Source organism: Amblyomma americanum, chromosome 9 (assembly GCF_052857255.1).
Source record: "Amblyomma americanum isolate KBUSLIRL-KWMA chromosome 9, ASM5285725v1, whole genome shotgun sequence".
NCBI classification, from domain to species: Eukaryota; Metazoa; Arthropoda; class Arachnida; order Ixodida; family Ixodidae; genus Amblyomma; species Amblyomma americanum.
The window spans coordinates 138,078,249-138,093,663 of record NC_135505.1 but is presented as its reverse complement, the minus strand read 5'-3'; the positions used below and the strand labels follow the sequence as shown (position 1 = coordinate 138,093,663).

General features: G+C 45.2%; 1 long non-coding RNA gene across 1 annotated transcript; it reads left to right on the top strand.

Annotated features, from left to right (window-relative positions):
• Positions 1–12,592: 12,592 nt before the first annotated feature.
• Positions 12,593–14,984, top strand: LOC144104463 (uncharacterized). The gene is made up of 3 exons (XR_013308543.1): positions 12,593–12,746; positions 12,815–12,927; positions 14,916–14,984. It is a non-coding gene; the product is annotated as an uncharacterized LOC144104463 (long non-coding RNA).
• The last annotated feature ends 431 nt before the right edge of the window (positions 14,985–15,415 follow it).

The following is a 15,415-nucleotide window of genomic DNA, read 5'->3' as shown; positions in this document are numbered from 1 at the left end:
AATGAAGCCAACAAACGTACGACCGAAGTAAAAAACAATGTCATGAAAGATAAACAATTCCGCCTCTTCCTCCAGAAAGTCTATTTCAGACCATTCATGCTGGAAGAAGAGAAAGCTTTAGCCTTTTCTCAAAAATTTAAAAAACAAAGTAACTGGCTCTGTTCAGCGTGCACAACAAGGCACACAAAGATTTTTGCAAAGTTTGTCAACTGTAATTATAGTGGGAGTTTCCTATTGTGCCTGAGGGCACCGGAGACCGAAACGCAAAGTCACAGTATTAACTTATATAGCTGGTATGCTCGGCTAGTGGAAAAAAAAACTTCGAGACAGAGTTGATCACTGAGTTGGTTTGGAGGCGTTGCTAGTGGGAAATGTTTGCGGAAATCCTAAATAGGCATTGGATTTCAAAAGAAAAGAGCTTGACTTCATCCATGCGGCTTCCTTATGATAGCCCTAATAGATTGACTATACAGGAGGACAGATTCCATTGAAATGTTTGGGGCTAACGTTGGTGATGGTTCTATCTAGGGTGAATATATTACAGTGAGGCTAGTGCCTTGTATGCAATGAAAATATGACGCAGCTAGCTCGCGATCACTTGGTGAATTCAATTTTAACAAGATGTGACTATTGAGCACATAGAGGTGTTTTGAAGGTGCAATATATTCTTACTTCAATATATTTGGACAGACTGGAATCTTATACTCGGCAGTGGGGCTGCCTTATTCCCTAGGCGAAAAAATGCAGAAGATTTCGGTAAGTAGACAAATTAAGCAATTTTCTTTGAATCGCATCGTTCAAAACGCTTGAAATTGCTCTCTTCAGAACTCCCGTGCTTTGATGCATCCGCTGGAGGGAGTTAAACGTGTTACAGCTAGAAGTTGCTAATTACCCATCTATATAACAGCTTGGGCTACGATGGGATCACGGCAAGCATTATTTCTTTTCATGCAATGTCCTAGGATTCGCTATTATATATGTTCTCAGAATTATGACCTACTTTCCTAAACGCGTCTGACTGTCAGATGATTGTTGCACCGTTTATTGAAACCAGCCATTATTCCTTCGACTCGCTCCTTCTCTGATTTTTGTCTTTTTACATCGGTACCGGGCCGTAAGGTGGCACTATATTAGTTAGGTATTTTCAAATAATTTTACTTCTTCAGAATTAGCTCTCTGTATCGCATTCCACCAAACCTGACAAAAAATGTTTCACACTCATGGAGAGATAACAGGATGTCGTTGAACTTTCTCTACGGCGGAGGAGCAATAGAGCAGCACTAGCTCAAAGCAACAGAAAGCCTCTCCCAATGATTACGACTTACTCCTTTATTTAAAAAAAAATGGGAAGATTTGGATAATACTGTTTTTAGTGGAGAATTTGCCTCGCTTCACTACTCCATGTTTTGTTTGTGTTGAATACTTTGCAGTATTTTGTTTCAGGTGGCGTTCATTGCCGCAACGCTATGCTGAGTAGAATAGTTGAATAGTTTTTTTAATAGTTGTTTTAAGTAGAATAGTTGTTTTCCAATAAAAGCTTCAACTCCTTCAATTCCTTTTTTCTAGTGCTATCCTACTGGTCTGCTTCATCCAGAATACTTTCTCCCGTTTTTCTTATTCAAGTCGAGAGTAATTCTTGAGGACACAATTTCGTGGTCTCAATGATTTGAATAAGAAACAAAATTGTTCACTTCAGCCCACAATTCTAGGGTAGTTTAAAATGAATGAATGCACATCGATTCCATAAAAATGATCAAAAATTTCTTTACCATCAGGCACTTCCAACCTCACCGTTGCGAATACTTTCTTTTTGCATTTCCGCTGAAAGCATTTCGGGAGGCCGAAGTTTTACTTGGCTGCCAGGCTTGTTTGACAAGCCTGGACACAACTGACAAACTTTTAGGGCTATAGAAAATGCCTTTTAGCTAGCTCTTTAGCTTCCAAATTGATCAGTCTGAGTTTATTTCCTGCCTCACATCATAAACAAGTTGTTCGTTATTTCTTTGCAGAATTGCCTCCATGAAAAGAATCTGACATCAGTCCCTTACGAAGTCACCCTGGACGCCACTACAGTCGCCTACTTTACAGCCCTAAACTTCGGTTGGAATTGACGAAAAAATACAGGACGCAAAAAAAAAATGTACTGCATTACGTTACTTGTAATTTTCGACTCTAGCAAAATGTAGCAAAAGGGCCACTTCTATTTCTTAGCTTTGAGAAGGTCTTAGCAGGATAACACTTTCTCACAACATACCTGAAAATAATGTACATTTTGTTGTGCGATTACGGTTAATCCTGCAGGCTCAGGCCGTGAAACCTTAATAATTATTCTGGCTGACAAGCAGACAACTTGTAGCTTGATTTGTCTTGAGGGAATGAACATAGCTTGGCTTTTTAAACTCCGCTCGCACATACCTTGCTTTCTTTCAGCGTTCACAAGTATAAGAACATTATGAAAGGTGGCGTCTTCTGTATAATTGCTGTTCTGAAAGGGACACTAAAGGGGAATACTATGTCAGGCTCAGCTGATTGGTAAGCGCCAGGATGAAAACTATTCAGTCTTTTTTTTTTACGGAAAACATCGCTTTTACAAGCCAGGTGTTTGTCTAAAAGCAAAGTAAATATGGTGCCACTACTTGTGGACCCGTACAACAGCGGCTGGGGATGCATTTACGCGCTTTCTTGTGCAACGCTGTTTCGCCGTCAATGGGCAATTGCTGTCGAAATAGGAAGAAAGTAGCTCTGTGAGCGTAACAAAGAATGCCAAAGGCTGCATAATTAAAACAGCAAAAAATCTGCTCGCGGTTTAGCATTGTTAAGCACGGAATATAGTGCTTTGGTTATGAAACATCTTTGCTGACTTAAAGAGGACACGGGCCGGCGAAGATGGTGAATGGCGGCCTCAGGTGGTCAGGAGCCCTAGTCTGGGTCGCTGTAAGTGCCAGCCGCCTCGGGAGGACGGCAGGCAAGGATCGCTTGGTTCCGACCGTCGAGCACCCGAGGAGGAACACCTCCCAAGCCTCTTTTTTGGGGGTGGGATGGGGAGGGAGGTGGGGACTAGACTGTACCACCCACACCATGTGGGATAGAGAGCAACGGCTGTCTTCACTGTGAGGTCACGGTCGGGCTCTATGATTTAGCTCGTCATCTAGGGATGAAAAAAAAAACAACTGCGAAAGCAGTTTTTTGCAAGTGGACACCACGGCGACGTACCCGAAAGCGTGAATAAGGTGTAGACTGACCCTGGGAGCCAGTCATGCGCTTTTTTTCCCCCTCAAAGTCAACGGGTCTACAATGTTGCCCATGCCTGAGCCAATCAACCCAATGAACGCCGGCGACCTATTGCTCCAGTGGCCCGCTTCTGCCAAAACATTGTTGATGCAAACTAAAGCAGCGCACATCTCTCTGTCACTACCGCCACGTAGCTCGAAGTGCGGTTGAGGTGTCCGCGGACACAGGGAGCCAGTTATGCGCGTTTCCTTTCCTTTCGTGACTTTTGCGCACAGATGGCGTTGAAGACGACAACGGGCAATGCACAGCGCGAAAATGGGTCGCAGTTTAACACGAGGCGTGATCGGATGCGCCGCAGGTTCGAAACCCCGTCGCGGCAACATGTTTTGTTTGTGCGGGTATCTCAGAAGCTTCAGGCAGACATCGGCTTTTCCAGGATTGCTAGTGAAGTATTGCTTTCGCACTGAGAACAGACAGCGGAGGGAAAAGCTACACATAACAAGACAGCCTATATAATAGTAAAGAGAAAGTAAGCTGTCCTCTAACGCACTACCTCTTGAGGCAATGTATCCTGCTGAAGCCCTGGGACAGAGTTACATCACTAAAAATAGTGAGCACTTAAGGTTGTAAACGGAAAGAAATTCTGTCTTCAGTACATGCGAAGTACTATCGCAGTTATGAAGATTTTAGCCCAGCTTTTAGCCCGCTCTATCTATCTAACATCCAGACCTCCGGTGCTGCGCTTTAAAACTTCCTCCCATGGCCAACTGCCTCACGTTACTATGATTTGAAATGGCATACGCCTTGGTTGGCAAGATGCATCATCATAATCATCATCATCACCATCATCAGCCTGACTACACCCACTGCAGGGCTAAGGCCTCTCCCATGTCTCTCCAATTAACGTTACTGTCCTTTGCCAGTTGCGGCCACCGTATTCCCGAAAACTTCTTATTCCTATCCGCCCACCTAACTTTCTGCCACCCCCTGCTACGCTTGCCTTCTCTTGGAATCCACTCCGTCACCCTTAAGGGCCAGCGGTTGTCTTGCCTTCCCATCACATTTGTTCGCGTTTGTTCCCTCACCCACTCCGCCCGCTTCCGGTCTCTTAAAGTTACAGCTATCATTTTTCTTTCCATGGCTCGCTGTGTTGTCCTTAATTTAAGCTGAACTCTTTTCGTTAGCCTCCACGTTTCTGCCCCGTAGGTGAGTGCCGGTAAGATACAGCTGTCGTACACTTTTCTGTTGAGGGATATTGGTAAACGGCCATTCATGAACTGAGAGAAACTGCCATATGCACTCTACCCCATTCTTATCCTTCTAGTTCCTTCCTTCTCATGATCGAGATCAGCGGTCACTACCTGCGTTTTTATGGAGGAAAAACGCTAAGGCGCCGGTGTGCTGTGCGATGTCAGTGCACGTTAAAGATCCCCAGGTGGTCGAAATTATTCCGGAGCCCTCCACTACGGTACCTAATTCTTCCTTTCTTCTCTCACTCCCTCCTCTATCCCTTCCCTTACGGCGCGGTTCAGGTGTCCAACGATATATGAGACAGATACTGCGCCATTTCCTTTCCCTAAAAAACCAATTATTATTATTATTACCTGCTCATTAACCATTTCGTATATTTAGTGTGACAAATCGACTCCGAGACTTGGATAGTATACCCTGCCCCTTTACTCCCCTTTTACTCCCATACAGGCTTATTCGTGTTTAGAGTGAAAACGGAAAAAACGAGCGCTGAATCTTTTGTATCGAATTCTGCGCAATCAGGCTGCACGCAGCCGTTGTACGCAGCAAGTTCAGAACCGCAAGTTCTCAATGGCATTCGCGTTCCCTTGTGCTTGGTACGCGTCTGGTGAAGCAGCTTCGGTCTCACTTGATCTGTCGCATCGGCTACTTTGTACAGGATGCGAGCATTCTGAAACTGCAAAGTGTCTTTCTTTTTTTTTAGTGCGCGCTCATGCAGACACGCGCATGCATGTGCACCGTGAACATGGGAAGCGCGGCGGAAGCATGTTGTTTTCCATGTTTTCCATGTTTTACATGTTGTTTTTCATGTTTTCGACGCGTGGACGGGCGGATATGAGTTTAGAACTTCTGAAAATATCTGAGAACTACCACGTGCATGTGCCGTTACCTCTTATTGGAAACTCGAAGAAAAAAAAAGTGTTCCAGCGTGGGTAATCGTGGGTATGCGTAGGGAAGGACGCTGCCAGGAATCTCCAAACTATTGCGGTACGATTACTTTATAAACTCGACAGCAAGAGCAAGCCATCGAGGAAAAGCCATGTGCATTGTCATACTAATTCAGAACTTGTGGACAGGGCTGCAGTGTCACACGCTGAACTGTGAAATGAAAATGATCACAACTGGAGTTAAATAGGGAGTATGAGCTCGTAGCATGACACTAATGTGACTATGGTATGTAAGGACGTAAAGTAAAATAATTACGATGAAATGAAAATTGGGGAAATTGGTTCGGAATGAAACCCATGCCCATTGGGTTGCAGTGACACTATTCTTAGGTCATTGAGGCACGTTCGTTCGACTCGGTTAAGAGGAGATCTTGTGTGCCTCGTGGTGCATCACGTGGTCTAGTATGCCTGCTTATGTATGCTAATGACTGTGCATTTTAAAAGATGTACCAATATTGAATAAGAGCAGCAAATAACCATGAATGCGGTCACGTCATACTCTAAAAGCGGTGCCAAGTTGTGCCCTTAATTTTGTGGGGCTTTATACAGCCTATCTTCCTTTTCAGAGACAATGCTTGAGAATAAGAGGGTAGGAATCTCCCTTTGTATTCCGAAATTATAGGGTGAAAATTGTGGTAGGCACACTGTTCGCATTCGTGTATCCTCGCCTGTAAAGTAGGTTGCTTATACGAGACGATAATGCGGGTCACAGACTCCCATGGGCTCCTGAGTTCCTATCGACGCTTTGCAGGTCTATGCATATCTTAGCCGCGAGTCGGTTGGCTATAGGGAGGTTGATGAATTCATTTTCTCTGTCATATCCCACGCGCACTGTAAAAACCTGCTTCCTTTTTTATAGCCGGTGATATATGAATGCTGCTGGTGTGACACGAAAGTTTGGTTTAGTTTAGTTTAGGGGGGTTTAACGTCCCAAAGCGACTCAGGCTATGAGAGACGCCGTAGTGAAGGGCTCCGGAAATTTTGACCACCTGGGGTTCTTTAACGTGCACTGACATCGCACAGCACACAGGCCTCTAGAATTTCGCCTCCATCGAAATTCGACTGCCGCGGCCGGGATCGAACCCGCGTCTTTCGGGCCGGCAGCCGAGCGCCATAACCACTCAGCCACCGCGGCGGCTGGTGTGACACGAAAGTAATAATTACGGCATTTGTCCCCAAACTGCTACTTCGTAGCAGTGTTTCACACAGTACATATGTGCAACATTCTGGGACAAAATTTTGGGTATTGAAATATTGTGTGGTTGTGGCATGGAAATATTAAAGGTATTGGACCATTCTTCCGATGTATGGCAGAATCTTCCTTTTAAAGTTTTTCCATCACTCGCATCGAGCAGTTAAGACTACCATAGAAAACCAACGGGGAACGTTTCTGACGAGAGCAAAAACGTGAATAGCAAAAAATGCAAGCCTGCCGGTGACAGATCTACTGATAAATTGATTGTTATAGTGAAATCTTACACAATATATGATATATGATAAAACTGCGTTCATAAAGTGGTTCCCGTTAAAAAACGCTTTTTGTCCAGAATTGTTAAGTATCAACACAGCAAAACATGGCTAGCTGCGTGCCACTAAAGGAGGTTGCTAGTTCGTGCAACAATGCTTGTTCATGAATTAATTGTGAAGTGCCCACCGATGTTTAAATACTTACTATATTGATGGACGGGATGATTAATAGAGCAGAGAGTAATGAGTAACGAGAGTTATGTTTGGAAAACAGTCAGCAAGGGCTAGAGGCCTGTTGACGTTTAATAATAATAATAATAATAATAATAATAATAATAATAATAATAATAATAATAATAATAATAATAATAATAATAATAATAATAATAATAATAATAATAATAATAATAATAATAATAATAATAATAATAATAATAATGATAATAATAATTGGTTTTGGGGGAAAGGAAATGGCGCAGTATCTGTCTCATATATCGTTGGACACCTGAACCGCGCCGTAAGGGAGGGGATAAAGGAGAGAGTGAAAGAAGAAAGGAAGAGATAGGCGCCGTAGTGGAGGGCTCCGGACTAATTTCGACCACCTGAGGATCTTTAACGTGCACTGACATCGCACAGCACACGGGCGCCTTAGCGTTTTTCCTCCATAAAAACGCAGCCGCCGCTTTTGCAAGTTTGGTTTGAAAGTAGTAAAGTTCCGATGAAACATAAAAAACAGCAGATATTGTCAAACAGTTGCAAATACACTTCATTCGGACGACTGGGTGCAGATTACCTGATGAATGCCTCAATGTAACGACAGCAGCGTTTAGATGCTCAGACGGGAGTGGATACGCGTTTTAAAACATGCTTTCCGCTCACGGTTTGGCAGTTGTTTCTATTTTCAAAGTTTCAGCAGCCTTATATTGTATTCATTCTAGGGCACAGTATTTGTTCAGGCTGCGTGGGGGATACGCTGTGTGTGAAAGGATGCACGCTGAGAGCCTTCGGAGAGGAAGTCCCGGCTAATTTACTGCGCCATTAATTTGATGGAAAAAAAAATCCAATGAAGTGTCAATGTCTACTCAGCTGGTCATACTCAAAGAAGCGTCCGCGAATTGGCAGGCCAGAGGGACGAAGTCAGGTGTCCTGGCTCAGCACATGGCACACAAACAAGGCATAACTTGAGTGATGGATAGGAAAGAGCCGTGGAGAGAGACAGCTGGTGCTGCAAATGGTAAAATGAGAACGTTGTTGCCAAAGCCTTGTGGATACTTTGGCAGTGTGGTGCGACTCGCACATCAGTGTTCCCCACGGCTGCCAGTTTTCAGAAGGTAAGGTGAACACCTTAAACACCCCAGGGTTATTTGGTTAACGGAATGGACCTAACTATTCACGAAGTGTGAATCTAAAGGTGCCGCCCCTTTTCAGTTCAGCTGAACAGAGCCACATAAGATATTTGTATAACCATTAGCACTGTAAGTCTTCTCTGGCAGCACACGGACCGCGACTTTAGCTCTAGAAGTTCTTGTCGGTGGGTTGGTTTCTTGACAAGAAGCCAGTTTGGTGTGAGAACGTCGGGGTATGCATGAAGGAGAGAACGGATGCTCTTTGAAACGGCTTTAGCGGTGTGTAGCTCTGCGCTGCTCTGGCTCATGCAGTGTAGTCGTGCCGACGGCCTTGGCGTTTTGAAGGCACAGTCAAAAACTGCTAGCATTTTAGCATTTTGTACCAGGCGTGGTACGCGGGGCCTTGCTGGGTCGTACAGTCTTTGTCAATAGTGTAGATCGTAAGATGCTTGCTCATGCCCTTTGCTGTGTGACTCTTCAAGCGTCACCAGCGTTCCCAATCCTTGAAGGTAAGAGAAACACTCGTCCTCATCATCTTTCCGGAGGTGTGGACTTTTACGGATTTTACACAGCTCTGTTATGGCTTAGAAGCCGGTGCCCTGGGCTACTACTGCTGACTGCACTGTTGTGTCATTGCAGTTGTACCGGTAGTGCTGCCGAGATTTCTGCCAGCCAGCGTGGCTTCCATGTAAGAGGCAGGTTTTATGGTTTTATGGGGTTTGACGTCCCAAAGCGACTCAGGCTATGAGGGACGCCGTAGTGGAGGGCTCCGGAAATTTCGACCGCCTGGGGTTCTTTAACGTGCACTGACATCGCACAGTACACGGGCCTCTAGAATTTCGCCTCCATTGAAATTCGACCAGTCGCGGCCGGGATCGAACCCACGTCTTTCGGGCCAGCAACCGAGCGCCATAACCACTCAGCCACCGCTGCGGCCCAAGAGGCAGGTCAGACGAATAAAGTGGACTGCGGAGTAAACGAAAAGAGCTTTATGTACACTATTTACAACGTAGCAGTACAATGTTACGTCACGGGGGCCGACAGCGTAACGGCTTTTGGAGACGGCGCTCGGCCGGTGACGGACGGCTAATGCTCGGTGAGTGAGTGTTTATCTTCCCCTACAAAGATTTCTTTGGACAGTCTATAGACTGTCCATAGACTTCTGCCTATACACTCTATAGACTATCGACAATTGCTAGAGAACAGTCTATAGACAATACAAATCCTATCGACAGTCTATAGACAAGGTAGGGATTTATGTCCGTACACTTCTAGTAGACTTTTGTCCATAGACAGTGTATAGACTATGGCTATACAAAAAGAAATATCTATAGGAAGGCAATAGAGTCTGTAAGAAGTCTATAGACTATCTATAGACCATTTTAAAAGGGTTTGCTGCCCATCCGAACTCCGGGCAAGCCTTTATAACTTCGGTGGTTGACAGAAGGTTGCATCTGCCGCTCAAGGGTAGTTCCGCTACAGCGAGATAAAGTAAACGGAACTCTGAAAGTACCGCACTCAGCGAGTGGCGTGCGGCAACATAAAAGCTGTTGTTGCCGGATGTGGTCGAGCGGGCCAACCGCGTTGTCGGCTAGGCGAAGAGAACGCCAACCAGCGCATTCATCTTTTTTTGTACAGATAATGATGAATCGAAGTGTCCGTCAATAAAAACTGGCAGCGAATTTAAATGAGGGTCAACGAAAGCCTTCAAAGCGTACCCTGACAGTTGCGTAACCTTCCCTTTCTTAAGCGTGCGCTCTTAACGCAAGAAGCAGGCAGGCATTTGCGGGCCTACTAAGGTGGCGTGCTACGGCCGCATACGGCGACATCATTTGTGTTGATCTTATTCAAGTAAGGCTAGTTCTAACGCATGACGCACTACAGCTTTGTAATGTGTCGTTCTCTCAAGCCTTTCGGCGCCCGCTCCCAACGTAAGAAGCAGTAAAACACGTTCTGAGACAAGTTAGTGCATAGCTTGAATAGATGAAGCGCACAAAAGACAGTACACAAAGAATACCACTAGACAGGCGTTCGTCACCGCCCCCGGGTACGTACAGGCGAGATGGGGGCGCTCACAGGGCAGCGAGATGTGCCTGTGCTGCGCCGACCAACACAGCGCCCGTAGGATGCCAATGGAACGAACTTTTGCTGAAAATGTCCTGTCACAGCAGTACATTCCGGCCTGTGTACACAGTAGCGTGCGGAGAGACGCCAATGATTGCAGCGTGGCACTCCGCTTTTTCATGAACGCAATCTTGAGCGCGGATTGAGAGAGGCAGTAAATATTTGCTGAAAAAAGGTGCGATGGCCTGTGGGCGCGGTTTTGGTCGTAAGCACAGTGCTGCAGTCACTTGGAAAAAATGTTCTGGCCCGATAATCGAGCCAAAGCTGGTTCTCCGATGGGGAGTAGGTCAAGCTGCCTGCATCACATAACCAATAGGCAAAAGGGGCTGTGAAATTTAATGGGACACTCTACTTGTCAACAGATTTTCTTGGCAATAAAAGCAAAGGTAACAGGACCGTGGCCTTTTTAACTATGTCTATCCGCCAACTATTTGGCCGCTGGGTGGCCGCTTTGAACGCTGCTCACAGGGCTCAAAGCGTGATGCTTCGTTCCGTCGCTGGAACGGCTGGCGCCATCTCAGTAAGCACCTTGAAAGCGTACGCTCCTAAACAACTCGTTTTAGACTAAGAAACCGTTTCTTTTTCTTGACGCACCAAGTTTGAAAATGCACTGGAACCTAGAAATATGTATTGAATAAGAAGTGCTTCTGATATTATGCTTTACAACGCCAAGAAAAGTCTCGTAATATAGTTTGAACTTTGGCCTGCATTCTCAGTGCACATAAAGCTAGTTGCTAACTTTAAGTCAGCTGCAAAGGCGTATTTGCACACCTATTTCTAATTAATATCAGACCATTTCTACTAAACGGTTAACGGCATTTAGCATACCCTTTATTTAATGCAACCTAAAATTCTGCACCCTCCCCTGAACAGACGGGCTTAGGCGTTTTTCATTTTGTCGCGTGACGCAAATTTACAACAATTATATGTTTGTTTGTTATGCCTCTTGGTAACTGCGCTTGATTTCACATCGTGCACTTTGATGCAAAGTTTTTGCTTGCTGGTCGAGTGCAACTAAATTCTGAAACGTGGTCGAAATTATTCCGGAGCCCTCCACTACGGCACCTCTCTCTTCCTTTCTTCTTTCACTCCCTCCTTTACCCTTCCCTTACGGCGCGGTTCAGGTGTCCAACGATATATGAGACAGATACTGCGCCATTTCCTTTCCCCCCAAAACCAATTATTATTATTATTATTATTATTATTATTATTATTATTTTGCGTAAATTCGCGATTGGGCAGTGAATGCGGGTGCGATAACTGATTTGTATGTTGCATGGGATTGTATAAATTAGGTAACGACAGGAACAGCAGAAATAAAACCAGCCGTTCCTAACACAAAAAAAGGGCTAAGGTTAGGCTTGGTTAGGTTTTGGGGATGTTATGGCTCTGTGCTCTGGCTGCTGCTATGCATGTGATGCTGTATGTGATATGTAGAGTACGGCATTGCTCCCAAAAGGGAAATTCTTGTTGCTAAAAGCCGGAGAAGATGTGGTGGAATATTACATCTTTTTGGTTACAGGCGCGAAAACAGACACAACACAAGGTAGAAAGACGGGACGGAGCGCCACTCACAACTGATTGATTTGAAGGCAACACGGACAAATATATACCATCGTACACGCAAGGAATGCGATCATATTCAAGGTTGATAAGATAGCGAACGAGTGAAAAAATTGTTCTATCTGGAAAAAGAGTATTGTGAGTACCATCAGCTGCTCTGTTTTCAGGTGCTTGTGTGAGGTAAGAATAATAATAATAATTGGTTTTGATAGAAAGGAAATGGCGCAGTATCTGTCTCATATATCGTTGGACACCTGAACCGCGCCGTAAGAAAAGGCATAAAGGAGGGAGTGAAAGAAGAAATGAAGAGGGAGGTGCCGTAGTGGAGGGCTCCGGAATAATTTCGACCACCTGGGGATCTTTAACATGCACTGACATCGCACAGCACACGGGCGTCTTAGCGTTTTTCCTCCATAAAAACGCAGCCGCCGCGGTCGGGTTCGAACCCGGGAACTCCGGATCAGTAGCCGAGCGCCCTAGCCACTGAGCCACCGCGGCGGGTCATGTGAGGATAGATATTCCTTGACTCCGGATCTAGACGGGTCTGTGTGAAATGTTAGACGTAGCTGAATTTCCGTTCTACGAGACACAATTAGGGGCCCTTGATATCGTTTTCCATGCTCAACTGGGAGGTTTTGCTACCTGCAGGCACCAGTGCACCGTTGCCAGCCTTCCCGACAACCGGCATTATTGCAACGCACTTGGACTGGAATGAGTGTTATTCGACGCATTTTTAATGAGGCCAGCTGCAAGCTATGCTTATTGCTGATCGCTCTTGCTTGGCAGCAAGTGCTCGCTTGCGACTCCAAACTCCCGCGTAAGTATTCGCCAAGGTGATGTAGACCATGCGGAAGAAAAAAAAGCTAAATGATTTTGCTGTTACAGCGCTCGGACCAAGGCTGTTTAGAGCTAAGGCGCTGTTTGGAGAGGCGATGAAACACTGTCATGGAGAGTTTGCTGCGGCGGCGAGGGAGTTCCCTTCCGAGAAATTTCGGAAGGTGAGTGGACTCATGCTAAGGTACTTTGTGGATGCAGTATGACTACAAATTCTTGCTCGGGACTTTTTTGACAGGTTGGCTTACGCCCTTTTGGGCGGGAGAAAATTGAACACTGCTAACAAGATAATTCGAATCACGCAACGAAAAGCTTGCAAAGCGTGCAAAAAGCAATTGCAGTAGGTCATTACATCAGCGGACGCAGTGGAACTTGCTCATGTGACGCGCTCATGTGATTCGGAACTTGCTCATGTGATTCAAGGACTCGCGGCGTGTTCAAGGAAGTATCAAAGCAAGAACTGCGAAATTAAAAAAAATATTCGCGCTGAGCAACTTGATAAAAAAAGTAGAGGAGACAGTTAGGAGACAGCGCCCGTCCTGTCTGGTCTTTCTTTGTGGTTTGTCTCAACATTAGCGCTGTTTTTACTCTTGTTACACAAAGAGACAGTTAGGCTGCGCCTTAAGGGCATCACGCGTGATGGGTTAATTCGAATATATGTAGAAGACCGTTCTCTACTTCATTTGCAGATCCCAGGGAGTCCTCACACTCCTCCTGTCGCAGTGGTGCGGCGGTTAAGCGAAGCGCCACTGCCCTGCGATGGCAGGTGCTACCAGTGGGGGGCGTTGTCCGACCCAGGTTACTCTTCTCGAGTGACCGGTAATTAATTTAACTGGCGCCTGCCACGGTGGGCAGTATGCTCAGTATCCGGTGGGCTAGTTTTGATGACGCCGCAAGGTCACGTGACCTAGGTGACCCGCCGGCCTCCTGGGTTGCTCCCTGGACACCTGCCAGAGCCATGCTATTGATTTTTCGGTTACAAAGCCGACAACACTGACGCCGGATTTTCTGCGTAACGGGACATTTAAAGTTACTCGCGTTAAAATGCTCTCTTTCTCGGGGTCGGGAGCAGGTGTAAGCTTCATATGCTTTGCAGTTCCAGCGTAGCCTTTTCTTGAGACTTTTCTTCGAAAAATTCTCGTCTCGGCCAAAGAGAACTCTCTCCTGCAGCGTCGGCAGGGTGGAAGGGTGTGACTTCCATGATCACTACCTGCCGCCACCCTCACTATTTAGAAAACGCTCAGCGCTGCGCGTGTAGATGGCGCCATGGTTCCGCAGGAGGCTAGAGTCACTGTACAAGTGACTCTACCTGCTGGCGCGAAGCTCAAAACATTTTTTAGGCTAATTTGAGCCCACAAACAGAAAGAATTCGGTAGCTGTGCAAGTGCATTAGATGTTTGTTGGGACAAGAATTCCGCCCGTTATCAGCCACGCCCAATTTGTTGGTGAGAGCAAACTTTCGAGATAAGGCGCCTAAACAACCTACAAGAATCTCATATATAGTAGCAACTCCCCTTGGTGCTCACTATCGTTGCAGGTCTATCTGCTTACGATAAACAGAGAACACACAAAAACGACACTCTGCAGATAAATTTATATTGGGTTCATTGCAGATAAATAGGAGAATCCTTTGTACTGCAGTGTAGACGTTGTTCATTGAATGATGACCATGATGGTGCACAGGATAGTTGCGTCATTTAGGCGGCTTCTACGAAAGTGTTGTCTTCAGCAGCTCCAGGATTTCTTGATAACTTTGAGAATTTTTTCTCAGAAGTCGAATTGACACACACGCACAAAAAAAAATTACGTAGCCTTCGATTGCTAAGTTTAACTTGCTCCGTTACCTCCAACCAGTTTCATGTGAATTGATTTGCTATCTACTGAGTCGAAATATTTCCTCTTACCTGTTTAATCCAGAGGAACCTGCACCGTAAAACAATACAATTTTTTGAAACGGAGCTAAAGAAAGTTTAACGTCATGCTCCTGTTTGAATTTCGGCATGAAAAAAGATGGTAATAACATGCTGCATAGACAGGTGCACAAATAGGTTATAGCAAAAGAAAAGTGTACGCAGTCCTAAGCAACATTGTGCAGAATTAGAACAGTTAGGTGAAAGTCAATTAATGTGGCCCCAAACGTTTTTTTCTCCAGTTCCTGCATGCCTTTTGTCAGATGCTGAACGTCTGCAAGGAGACAATACCAGAGAAAACAACTGAGTTGGCAAGTATACGATTGTTACATACAGTTGATTGATTGTTAGATAATTAGAAATAAAAACAACTTCGTAGGATTGGGTGGGCAGCTGAAACTGAAATTAGATATACGGTTAACTTCATACATTGGGGCACCTTCCTTAGGCTTGAAATGTTTAGAAGCTGGAAGGAGTGCGCTTCCTGGAAGGCATTGCAGTGTTCTTTCGGGACGGGGCTTGGTGAGCGGTTAGGTTGTATTAAGAATGAATCCATAAATCAGTGTTACAAAGTAGTAAACAACTCTATTTGACATATCACAAATACATTTTAAGTATTTAGCATTAAGGGAACCCTGCAGTGATTTTGAAGGTTATATTCCAGGGCAACAGATCTGTAGAGGAGGTATTTGTGAATATTCGAGAGAAATTGAAAAGCTCTGCGCTGACACTACATTTTAAA